General features: G+C 31.2%; 1 pseudogene across 1 annotated transcript in view; it reads right to left on the bottom strand.

Annotated features, from left to right (window-relative positions):
- LOC143228347 (serine/threonine-protein kinase 10-like) overlaps nt 1-12,672 on the bottom strand; it is an 89,648-nt pseudogene that overhangs the window by 30,262 nt on the left and 46,714 nt on the right. The window contains exons 9-15 of the transcript XR_013015319.1: nt 10,916-10,990; nt 10,376-10,411; nt 9,991-10,008; nt 8,553-8,676; nt 7,447-7,828; nt 6,841-6,935; nt 6,210-6,354 (exon numbers count right to left, since the gene is read on the bottom strand). The product of XR_013015319.1 is annotated as a serine/threonine-protein kinase 10-like (transcript). The remainder of the gene's footprint in view (nt 1-6,209; nt 6,355-6,840; nt 6,936-7,446; nt 7,829-8,552; nt 8,677-9,990; nt 10,009-10,375; nt 10,412-10,915; nt 10,991-12,672) is intronic.

Below are 12,672 nucleotides of genomic sequence, written 5' to 3'. Positions count from 1 at the left end.
CAAACTGGTTAGATTGTGTTAGAATACAATTAAAAAAATTAATTATTCTTCTCTATTCTATTATTATAAAACAATCTGTGATAATTTCACTTTAAAAATTATCACTACATGCTCTTTATCATTAAACTCATAATCACAGTCTAAATCTATTTATTTCCAACTAACTAATTAACTAACTCAAACTAGCTTTTGGACACATTTATAGCCAGAAAGAGGCTTAGAACACTCTACACACTATAAAATATTATGATACAACAACACTCAATCAAAACAAAAACTTAGATGGTTCTAGTGATGTGATGCAACAATAAAACAATTTCTAATTCGCAACAATTCGACTTTTAACATATAATTTGAAAGCAATTACAAAAAAAACGTGGAATAAACCATTGCTTCTAAAAATAACAAAATTTAACACTCAAGTTATACTTAAAACCATCTAAATCATAACACTTAGATTATTAGAAGGGTAAAGGGCAAGGTTGAGAAAAAGGAAAAAAAACAAAACTGGAAGATAACAAGGACAGTTGCATAACATCAGGTAGGTCACCAGGAAAAGAAGAAACATCACTGAAGACATTTGGGCAAAGAGAGTCAGACATATACAAAATACACAAGAAAAAGGAACAGGAAGCAGTACAGCAAAGAGAAAATTAAACCAACCCAATAAGTCCAAAATGTATACTCTTGGAAAAAGATAGACAATAAGATCATATTTATGTAAATGAGCTCATAAATGTACATCTAACAGCCATAAGCCCTGGTCAGACACAGACAATTCAACCATAGGAGCAAGAATAGAATCATGCCTGACAAATAGAGAGAAAATTGAGCACATTATGGTGGAGTGAACACATAATCAGCATCTAAATGTCAGAAGTTCTATCCTCAACAGAAATGTGCCTATACTAAAGCAGCACTGAAAAAGTAAAAGATCCAGTTACAGAAGCAGTAAGGAAATGCAGGAAGTAGTCTGTACATGGTACAGCTACAATGACAATTCCTTAAGAGAGGACAATGGATCCCCAAAAATGAAAACCATAGGTCTATAATGTTCATAAGCTGGAGACACAAGTGCATAACCCCGTGAAATTAGGAGATCTAGGGAAGTCAGAATACTTAAAAGCAAAATAACATCTTGCTCAGAAAGAGAATGAAAAATAAAAAACATGGAGGTCAGACAGTTCATAACTCACAACATGGAAGATAAAGCTGCTTGAGATAAAATATCAAAAGTACCAAAAATTGAGTTGGTATAAAAATAGGTAAAAGTCCCAGGATAAGTTCCCTCTATCAACCAAGTAGACATATGAAAGAAAAGAAGGTAGGAGAAAAAGCACACTACAGAAAATGGGCTCACAGAACAAAATAGCCTGAGAAAAGAAATGCTAGCCCATGGCTATAAATATGGCAAGCAAAGACTCACTATGCCATTGACTATAAGATAAGAAGATATAAAAAAGACGGACAAAGTATACAAAAAGAGAACAGGCTGAGAGAGAAGTGTATGAAAGTGTCTGACACACTGACTATAACTAAATGCTATCTCGGTGAAAGAGACCATAAATGGGGTGTCTGAGAGATGAAAAAGGAAATGGGAAGAGAAGAGGAGCAAAGAAAGAGACCAAGTTGGAGAAATGAAAATTGCCTGTGAGTAGAAATTATTGCCAATAGCAGCAGAAGACATAGGTTTCCACAGAATCGTACATATACGAAAGTCAATGAAAATAAATTGTCAAACCAGACTTCTGGAAGATGGATGACAAAAAAGGAGGCCTGAAATTTGAAATAGGAAGATGGGAAAGAGACAAATCAAGACAAGAAGGGTAAAGGGCAAGGTTGAGAAAAAGGAAAAAAAACAAAACTGGAAGATAACAAGGACAGTTGTATAACATCAGGTAGGTCACCAGGAAAAGAAGAAACATCACTGAAGACATTTGGGCAAAGAGAGTCAGACATATACAAAATACACAAGAAAAAGGAACAGGAAGCAGTACAGCAAAGAGAAAATTAAACCAACCCAATAAGTCCCAATAGCAGGAAAGTAAAGAACAGAAGGATAAAGCAGAAGTATAATAGGCTAAAGAATGACAAAAATGAATAGATAACTAAGCCATAATTAGCATGAATACATGCCTCAGTCAAGAGAGGGAATACAGAAGGGTAAAAAGAAAAAGAGGAAAAAGAAGCAAGAAAGTGAAATAGAAGGTAAGGTGCTCAATCCCCAGGCTGGCCAGAAAGATACCACTGACAGGGAATCAGACAAAATAAAAGGATAAAGTCTATAAATCAGAAAATAAAAAAATCATAAATCTGAGGGGAATGAGGCATTTGGGCATGGGAAAGCAATTTTTAGAGAAAAGAAACAGTACAGATCCTTATAACAAGCAGGAAGAAAAGACAAGATAAATCCCAAGGTACATGGGTGATAAAAAGAGAAAAAGAATTAACAGAAACATGGGCACAAAATAAAGAAAACAAGATAATAAAATCCAGAGAGACTGAAAGATTTAGGTCAATGGTGTCCAAAATATTTCACTGATGATACTCTAACCCATTTACCTTGCACAACACTCCTGATGCCATATGAAATTACTTTTTATGGAATTACTTTTACATTCTTAATTACTCTTCATGTGAGAAAACTCTTGTAACACTCCTAACATTTTTCCATGATACACAAACCAGAAACCATAAAGGATAACTGCCACAGTTATCCTTTACTGCACACAACATAAAATTTTAGTGTCTTAATTTTATAAGGTAATATTTTTAAAACATCCTGAATTTCTCATGTTACACATGTAACCCATTTTATCTTAGCATGTCATCATTCCTATCTTATCTTAGTGAAATTAACAGATAAACTATAAAATTTTACTGAGAAAAACAAAAAGTTTGAAATCCATTTAGGGGATCTCAGGGATAAGCACAAAGAAAATGAGATTTTTTAGATGAGGAAAAGTATTTTTAATTTTAATAATTTTAACATGAAAATGACTTTTCACACAGACTATTCAAAATAAATACTCATAAATCACAAGACAAAGGCCGTGTCATGTCATTGTTGACTTGCATTCAAAAGTTTACAAAAATACTATTTTATAAATTTATACACTTAAATTGTAGATTATAATTAAAATTTAATATTATGTACGAGTTAATTTCTTAATTTTAAAAATATATATTAAAAGAACACACTTAAATACAGATTTTAGTGAGTTACATGTTGAATGAAGCACTGGTTAAAATTAGATGTTTGCAATGTCAAAATGCTAAGTCAACAGTTTCACAGAAATTAGGAATTTGATTTACCAATATTGACAAACTAGAATATAAAATATGAACCTCCTATCTTTTTATTTTGCTAAGATGCGTCTTATGCACTGATTGAAACACAGTGGCTCTATTCACCTCTTTCCATCTTTTGGAAGCGGTCCCTTATATAAACTTACTTGAAATGTGACATGTGAATACCAAATCGACAGCTTAGAATGTCTCCCTAGTGGTTTTCTCAGCCAATATGTGAAAAGGCTACCACATTCTTTTGGACCAAAAGTTCAAAGAAGTATGATGTGTCTTTTGTCTGCTCAAAGGTTTCACATTCTTTTAGACCTAAATACAGCTTAGTTACCATGCTTAATAAATTATAGTGGAATTCTATGGTATCAGTGTAGTTATTTAAGATTTTTTTTGCTTTTCAACTGTGTATATATATAAAACCTAAAAAAAAATTTACTCGATATCCTTCACCTGAGAAATTTTAAAAAGCTTAGCAACATATGTCCAGCAGCAACCAAGTTCATAGGCCACAGCCACTAGAGACAACAGTTTGTTCTACTTCTTTATCTATTGTTCTATATTTCAAGAAAAATATTTATTTCTAAACAATAATAATCTGTATACATATAGAAAGGTATAATAATTGAAATGTGACTGCATATTACAAAATACTAGTCTGTTTTAAAACTATCGTGGATTTATTCTCATGCATTTGTTTTACTATTTATGTTTGTTTCAATTTAATATATATTTAGGAATATATGTATGTGTTTGTTTTTCTTATAGCAAAGTCACATTGGGCTATCTGCTGAGTCCACTAAGGGGAATTGAACCCCTGATCTTAGCATTGTAAATCCATAGACTTGCTGCTGTATCAGTGGGGGACAAAATTGTATGTAACTTATATTGTTAAATGTGTAAGTTTCATCTGTTCTCTAAATTTGTAGAAGATTCTCAAGCATAAGAATCAATAATATAAATGCCAGTATCATTTTCAGCTGAATTTCCTGAGAATTCTGCCTAATAAATATAAAAGCTAGCCATTGCAGGGAAACAAAATATTGATGGTTAGCTACAGTCAGTATAACCCTACAAAACTGCAATTGTGTTCATAGCTTATTAATCAGAAAACTACAGAATTTGATCAGGAATGTTTATAGATTTCAATCATTATAAACTGTTCAACTTCAGATAATTAAATTTGGATGTTAGTATTTCTATGAGAACAACTGGTATCTTGCTTGGTAAGAAATGAACCTATAAACCGTGTGAAGCCAACCAGGAATAGAACTAGCTCAAGAGAAGTGTAACAATATCAACCAGAATTAACTTCTTGTCATGGACCTAGACCATCTATAAAATATTTGGTTCCAGTTGAGATAGAAGACTGAATATTGTTTGCGAGTTTGTAAACTTTATACATGTATTGTTGTTTGTACATTAAAGTAATTTGTGTTAAGAATCTTGTTGGGAAGTATCAAAAAATTTATATATATTGACATTTAATTATCTTTTAAATTAAAATTTCTGGCTATTTAAAATTGTAATATGTAATGTACGTAACATAATAAATCGGAGATTTATCCAAGATAAATTATATTTTTGGATATAGTAATATAAGTGCACTTACACTTCATCAATGCAAGTTATGTAATGTTAGCAGGCACAACTGGAAGGTAAGTATGATAATAAATATATATAAAAAAAACATACAACATCATGAGACTTAACCTACTTAGATTAAACATTTATATTTTTGTGTTATAACATGTAGTCATTGTAGCATTAAAAAATAAGCACAATTTATATTCATTTCCAAAATTTTTTCATGATAGTTATGAGGTGAGTCAGTTGATAGGTCTTACACAGTTAGGGTATAGAAAATTAAAAAATATACAGTATTACTGAAAACAAATGTGTGAAATGTATTGAGGTGGTTTTAGAGATTATACAAATAATATATGATATTTTTTGGGACAGAATTTTTTTTTACTCATAACACAGAATCACTTTGCACTCAAACTAGTAATGAAACAGACTAGATATTTTAACAAATAAACCTTAAATAAAAATATGTTATTAAGAACCTGATTTTTTGTGTACAAAAAACTTGTAATCTTTACTAAAAGTTTATTAAATTTTGTGAAGATACACATACTGTATCAAAAGTTATAGTGCAAATACTTAACGTGAAGAAATGCGTATATGAACTTGTTGCTAAAGAGTCAGCTGAAAGACTGCCAAATTTTGTGAAGATATACACACTATATTAAAAGTTACAAGTATTAAATCTAAAAAGACTAAATGAGTTCAGAGAAGTCACATGGTCAGTTATATAGACCAAGTCCCTATTAAGAGTTAAGCAGTCTCATGAATGGTAAAGTCCTATCCAGAGCCCATCAAATGAAAGTCATAGTCCAATGGATTATTCCTGAATGATGAGAAATATACTCAGTCAATAAGACTTAAGCATAAATCACCATCCACAGAGAATTCATGATAAAAATTAAAGCTTTGTTAATGGTGCAAATCTCAATAAATTGAATGAAAACAAGAAACAGAAACACCTGATAAATACAATGCAAAGAAGAAAACTGAAGATTACATAAGAACAAATGTATAGGAGTTATTATGCATAAAGGTGTGTTGCTCTCCTATTAGGGAGACATTATGCAATTCATGATAAATCCCATGATATCAGTTGAGAGTTGCATTAAGACAGTTGCATACAAGATGCTCAAGATTTATAGTTAAATCTTTGCAAAGTGATGAAGTAAGTATAATCTCAGAAAAAAATATTACATATGTAACAAACTCATTAAAAAAGTTCAAGCATTTGATTAAAATTTATTAAGAAAAACACTGAATAACTTTATTCTTGTTAAAAACTGATTTCAATACAAAAAAACAAAAGAAAATTATATTACCTATCAAAATCTTCATCTCGATCCTTGATTGCTTCATCAATGAGTAGGTTAACAGCTTCTGCTGTATGTTCTTGTTCATAATTTTCCCTGTTTTCATCATCATCTAATGACTGGTAACCTGTTTGATCTTCATATAATGAGGTACCTTAAAAATAACCATTTTAAAACCAATTATCCGAAATATTAAGTAAGAAGTAAAATCAATGTTTGTTATGTTTCAAAGTTACCATAGCTATATCTTAAATACAACCAATATAATGTCAAATTTCTTTTTTATGCCTCAGAATAACTATAGAAATAATTTTAAAATTGCATTTTAAAAGTCTAAATCAGCTCCACTATCATATGTTTATTTCACTCAATTAGTGCTCTGTATAACAAGTCTTAGCAGAATGAGTGATATTCCAATTTAAAAATATTGACATTTTTTTCTTAGCTTCAAGTGAAAGAAGCTTAAATGTAAAAAAATCTCCTGTCATCAAAATACTGTCATGATCCAGTATACATGTCATTGAATTGAAACATTATCTCCATATAAAATATGGATATCTATTTACAAATGTGAAAAGTAAAATTATAATGTCTGCACATGCACATCTTATGGTAAAAAAGCATATCATAGAAGGCTTACTGGACACAATTAGTACTTCTCCATTCTTGATCTCACCAGCTAGAGCAACTCCAACTGGTTCTGGAGATGAACTGGCAACAGTATTGGCAATTTCACTGTAAAGAAAAATAAATTCTAAATTTTCTATAAAATATTGACAACACTACTAAATTACAATATGTCAATATCAAAGAAACATTAACATTTCTGATACTACTTTAATATGGTTTAATGTAATGTAAAACAAGTTCTAGATTATAAGTAAATCATTACATTACTTAGAAAATATCAGCAATTGAATTTCACTTTGTAAATAGTTTTACAGTAAAACAGCATAAAGTGATGAACAGTATAGTTGAAGACCAGTAGAAAAGAAATTGTAATATGCATAAAAATCTTGTCAGAAAACTTGCTACACAAAAAAGTGATATATAATCATTATCTACTAATAAGAACAATCCCATTACAAATTTTCAAGACCTGGATCAGCTAAATGCTATTAATACATAAAAAGTGACACATATTAGCATTGGTTATTCATTTATTGTTTTTTATAATCTTGCCATAATTTTACATAGAGAAAACAAGAGAAGATGTTAAAACAGAACAGTAGCAAACTCAGCTTACCTACTAGTTATTACAACTTCATCCAATGCAGGTTTGTGTTCATTGAGCACTATTAATTCTTTTCCTGGGACCTCATTTTTCTTTTCTGCATATGAAACCTCATCTTTCTTCTCAAAAGATGATGGATCCACTGTTATTTCTAACAGTTTTTTAGAAGTATCTTTATTTTGACTAACCCCTATTAACTGATATTGTGGTTCTATGGTACTATTAACTTCTGATGATTTTACAGGATGTTTTTCAAATAGCTTTTCTGTTGGTTCATTTTTATCTGTAGATTTTTCTAGTTTCCCATAAGAAACTTTGTTTTCAATTACAGTATTAGTGACATTTTTTTCTTCTTGTTCCTTCCCAATGTTCTGTTGCTCTTCAACAAAATTTTCTATGAAATCCATGAAAAATAACAAACAGGTTTGTTTGAACTTTATCACAAAATAGCAGGCATAACCACTTTAAACTAAGTTTACTATTTACTTTCAAAATTTACTGATCATAAGAATTTGTAAAATGAACTTGTTCCACCTAAGTATACTTACCTTAAATAACACGGTCACAAGGTTATCGTAAAAAAAAAAAAACACTGAATATTGTTGGCCCAGTTACATGTAATTTTCTTTATAATCCTGAAAACTTCTTTCTCACCATTAGACCACACTCCATGAAACAATCTTCCTTGGTAATAACATAGCAACTTGATAATAATGTTGTTTTTTTTTTCCCAATTAGAGAAAAATAATGCATTTTTTATTAATCTACAGTGAGTTATAAATATTCAGTTACAAATATGCACAACTGAACATAGCCTAACTCAAATATGTACGAGTTTATCAACTTACTTCCTACATTAATAGCACAACCCCCTGACAAGAAATAGTCATGCATAAATAAAATTATTTCAAAAAATGTATACTTGTCATAAAATATATAAAAATAGTGTGCATAGATCATAGATTATACTCAAATGGCCTTAGTAATAAAAAAAACACTTTAATCTCTCTTTGAGAGTTTTAAGGCAGTCCCAAAGCAAAGTTCCAAGTCATACCACAGACTTTAAAAACTTCATATAGGAAAATAGTGCTAGAATTTCACTGGTGTTATGTACCTACCTTTCTGGGTAACTGTTATTTCTTCTGAACCTTCTTCTACTTCTGACAATGTAGAAATCAGTTCAAAGGCTTCACTTTCTATACTGATTTGTGATTCTCGATATAGACTAGATCTTGAAGATACCTGTAAAACTCAAAAGCACAGATATTTTTTGCAAGTAACAACTTAACAATTACTACTTATGGAAACAGATAAACTATATTACCAACAAAAAATATAAGCAAGTGCACAAGATAAAGTTTTGTATTCAGTAAAATACACAAAATATACGCATACCCATTACCAAGTAAAATACCTCCACAAAAAAACATTTAAGTACTGTTATCATATAGTTTTAACATATAACAGTCAATAACTTCACAAAACAAAGTTTTACTAATACTTATGGAACTGGTTTCACCATTCAAATCACAAAACTTGTAATTTTTACAGATAATGAAAAAAAAAATGGAATGCTAACTTCAAGAGGTAAGTTTTATTTTACTTACCCCTAAATAGTAGTACCTTACTATCTTTTTATGTTTATCTTTTTCTTATTTTAACTTAGGAGAGCAGTCACCTTCCTACAACTGTCTGCTTGCAATGAAGGGTGATAGAGATGTGGGACATTGTGGGCTTGAGCACCCACATCTCACTCTCCTAATTTCTAAATTTCTAATCTTCTTATGTGAAACTAACAAACTGAAGGTTAAGACTGATAGGCAGAGTATCCCCATTGCCATGTAGGACCTACTTCTTCAGTCACCTCCAAAACCTAGGATACATTTTATAATCCCACGTTGTAGCTTGTGCCATAGGATTTTTAATTTTTTTTTAAATATGCAACAAATTTTGTTTAATTTTAATGACTTTTGTTTATGGTTTAAAAATTTATGGTTATAATATATATACAAGTAAATATGTAAATAAGATTAAAAGTCAGGAAATATCTTGGAAGTAAATAACTATTTGTTTTTCAATGCTTAAGCCCAGGATTAAATATTTTCAGAAGTTTTATTGTACCATGCTCTGCTCTACTGTTAAAACTGTAAATAAACTGTTCACAAATTATGAAAAAACAACTTCTACATTTATATATCCCAATAAATATCAAAACATTTTAGTGTATTTTACACTTACATTTAAGTTTAAAGAGAACATTAAGTTACACCTAAAGCAATTATACATTTGAGTAGGTTTACATACAATTAAAAGTTATTGCTATCATACTTATTTGAGTTCTCACACAACTACAAGTTATAACAACATTAAAAAAGAATGGCCCCTGATGGTTCAACGTTATAATACTATCTCTACAGCTTTTCATACAACAGCATACTCACAGAAAAAAAAAAAAAAGACTAAAAAGTCATATATTTGATCGTTTGTTTTACTTTGTTGGCAATTACTATTTAAATGAAATTTTGCAAACAAACAATGAAGAGGTTTTATACATACCACATTCTTCTGCCTAACCTAATGTCCAGCATGAAACAGATTAAACATGGGTATATTTAACAAACAAGCTTTATTACAAGCGAGTTAAAAGTAATATATATAGTACCGTATGTAGTTAATGATATTAAAAAAAATAAAGTATCTTTTTTCAATATCAAAGGATTTTTAAACAATAAAAAAACTATAATCAAATATCAGAAGTTTAACTGAGAAGTAAGAGGTTACCAATTATCCTCGATAAATTATCTCAGTAGCTGATATCTAGTGTTTCATTAAAAGTACAAGTGAGAAGTTTTATACAATTATCTTATTACAGAAAGCAGGATATCAGGTTTAATATGATTATCTAAGTAGTGTAGATATTTATTAGGATTGGTAGATGTCAGCTACTCAGTATACTCTGTTGTGATAGGTTTTCTAACTTGAATCTCTCTTACATCTTATCCTTTACTGATGCAAGTTATCAAAAGGAAGGGATTATGCAAAATTTAGGTTATCATAAGTGTACAAAATATACATTTTCTTAGACTCCCTCCTTCCTCCCAAAAGGTGTAAAATGTCAACAACTTGGTGGGGGAGTCAACAAGTTTAACCACAAGCTACAACATTGTTTCTTTCATTTAAGAGATATTTGATTTACAAATAAATTTTGTAACACTAGTGTCATTAAATAACACACAAAATACACAATAATTTCATATAAAAAACATTTGCAGTCTAATTTAAAGGAACACAATCTATAAAAAATAATATCACGAGCATAAAGAAAAAGCATGCCATAAAAAATGTATACTGCAGTTTATCTTTTATATGTAGTTCCAAGTCTAGAGCCAGCATAAATCAAGAGGTTCAACAGTTAGCAATATGAAAGTTAACATTTTCTAATACTAAAAACATGTTTCTAATAGATACTCATTTCACTCACATTAAGCTCCCCAGAGTCTGTACTGTCCTCTATATGCAAACTTGTTTCACTCGTTGGTAGCCTAGAGACTGCTTCCTGAAATCACATGATATGGCTAAGTTCTTGTATGCAAATGAGTATGTAACAATTCTCCACCAAAAGAAGTGGGACACAGCTTCCTAGTGCAGCTATCTCCCTCTATACTGATTATTCAATCATTGTTTTGAAATTTGGCAAGAAATTGAGATGCACTGGAAGTGGAAGAATAGGAAATGTGAGAAGAGATATCTAACAGATACATTTTCAATAAGATACATAATCTCCTCTCACACTTAACTAAAGTGAAAGGACCATCACAAACCTTTACCTAGATGACTTCAAGAACAGCCTGAAAAAGAACCTATGGAGTATGACACCCTATACCTTGAAACAGTATAGGATCACAGTTATGGGATACTACACCTCATCTGTAACAGAGTACACTCTTTCTTCAGAAAATAAGAAAAGTGTTGCAAGGATAGGCAAATGATATAAACACGATTCAAAACCAAAGTGTAGCTTTCAGAAGTGCTACATGTGTATCAGGGCTAGGGTGCCAGTTCAAAACAACTGCAGCACCAGAAATTTGACTTTTAGGCCATCGTAGGAGAAAATTCCCTTATCATCCCCCCCCATCCCAAAGCCAAATGAGGTAAAGCAGGAATTTAATATCCACCTTGCAACTGAGTGAGAACTTATGTTGGCTGATTCTGTGCTAACCCAACATCAAATCATCCAGAAACCTGATTTCTGGGTAACTAGAATGGTGGAAAGATAGCCATAGGGGTGAACTGTACTATGTGGACAGAACACAACTGATCTAATCTCTACAGAGTGGAATTAATCATACCCATGAAGCAGCCTCCAAAGTAAATGATGAGGAATCTGGAGGAGCACATCACTGTATGACAGCACAACAGGTGTCCACAAAAACCTTGTTTTCAAAAGCAAGTCAACACTAGGTGTCAAACTAGGCATGGAGGATGAGAAGAGACTTCATGCCTGGTTTACTCATCATAGTCTATGAATAGATAATCTGTATCAAGCCTTGTTTAAGAAAGTAAGCAAAGTGATTATACTTCAAGTGAGCTCGTGGGACACCAAATCTCATTGGTAAGTGCTATATTAGGCCTAAAAGGCCATACATTGTGTACATTTTGGTTAATTATACCCTGGCATGCAACTTCAAACTTATCAGAAAAGACTCTGAAAAATAAGGTAAAAAAAAAAAGTAAAATTTACCTTAGGAGATAAGAAGGAATGGGACACAGAGACAGAGAAAGAAGAGAATATACAAAGACAAGAGACAGTAATGGAAACAGATAGAGCTAGGAAAACACTGAAAACAATACAAGAAAGGGCAAAGTGCTTACACACAGAAGGATCTGACAAGGATCAAGCAAGAGAAAAACAAGAGGGAGATGAATTGGGAGTAAACATTAAGAAAGAGGTTGAACCAGTCCTGAATGAGAGCAACCACTACCAATGTTTATGGATGCACAACAGGAGAACAGAATAGGAGATCAGAAATTTTGTAAATCATAAAAGCATTGGTGTCATTAGTGTCCAGAAAAGAGAAAAATCAATGAAAAACATGAGGATTGAGAGAATACTTGGTGGGGAATATCTTGTTGGGTCTTGAAAACAACTTTCATAAAGATTCAGAGCATCTAGAACAATGCATGCTACAAGGTGAATATGTAGAGAATGAACTCAGAAGATCAAGGATTCAGAAGCAA

This window comes from Tachypleus tridentatus, chromosome 10 (assembly GCF_004210375.1).
Source record: "Tachypleus tridentatus isolate NWPU-2018 chromosome 10, ASM421037v1, whole genome shotgun sequence".
Lineage (NCBI taxonomy): Eukaryota > Metazoa > Arthropoda > Merostomata > Xiphosura > Limulidae > Tachypleus > Tachypleus tridentatus.
This window is presented reverse-complemented; position numbering and strand designations above follow the sequence as displayed.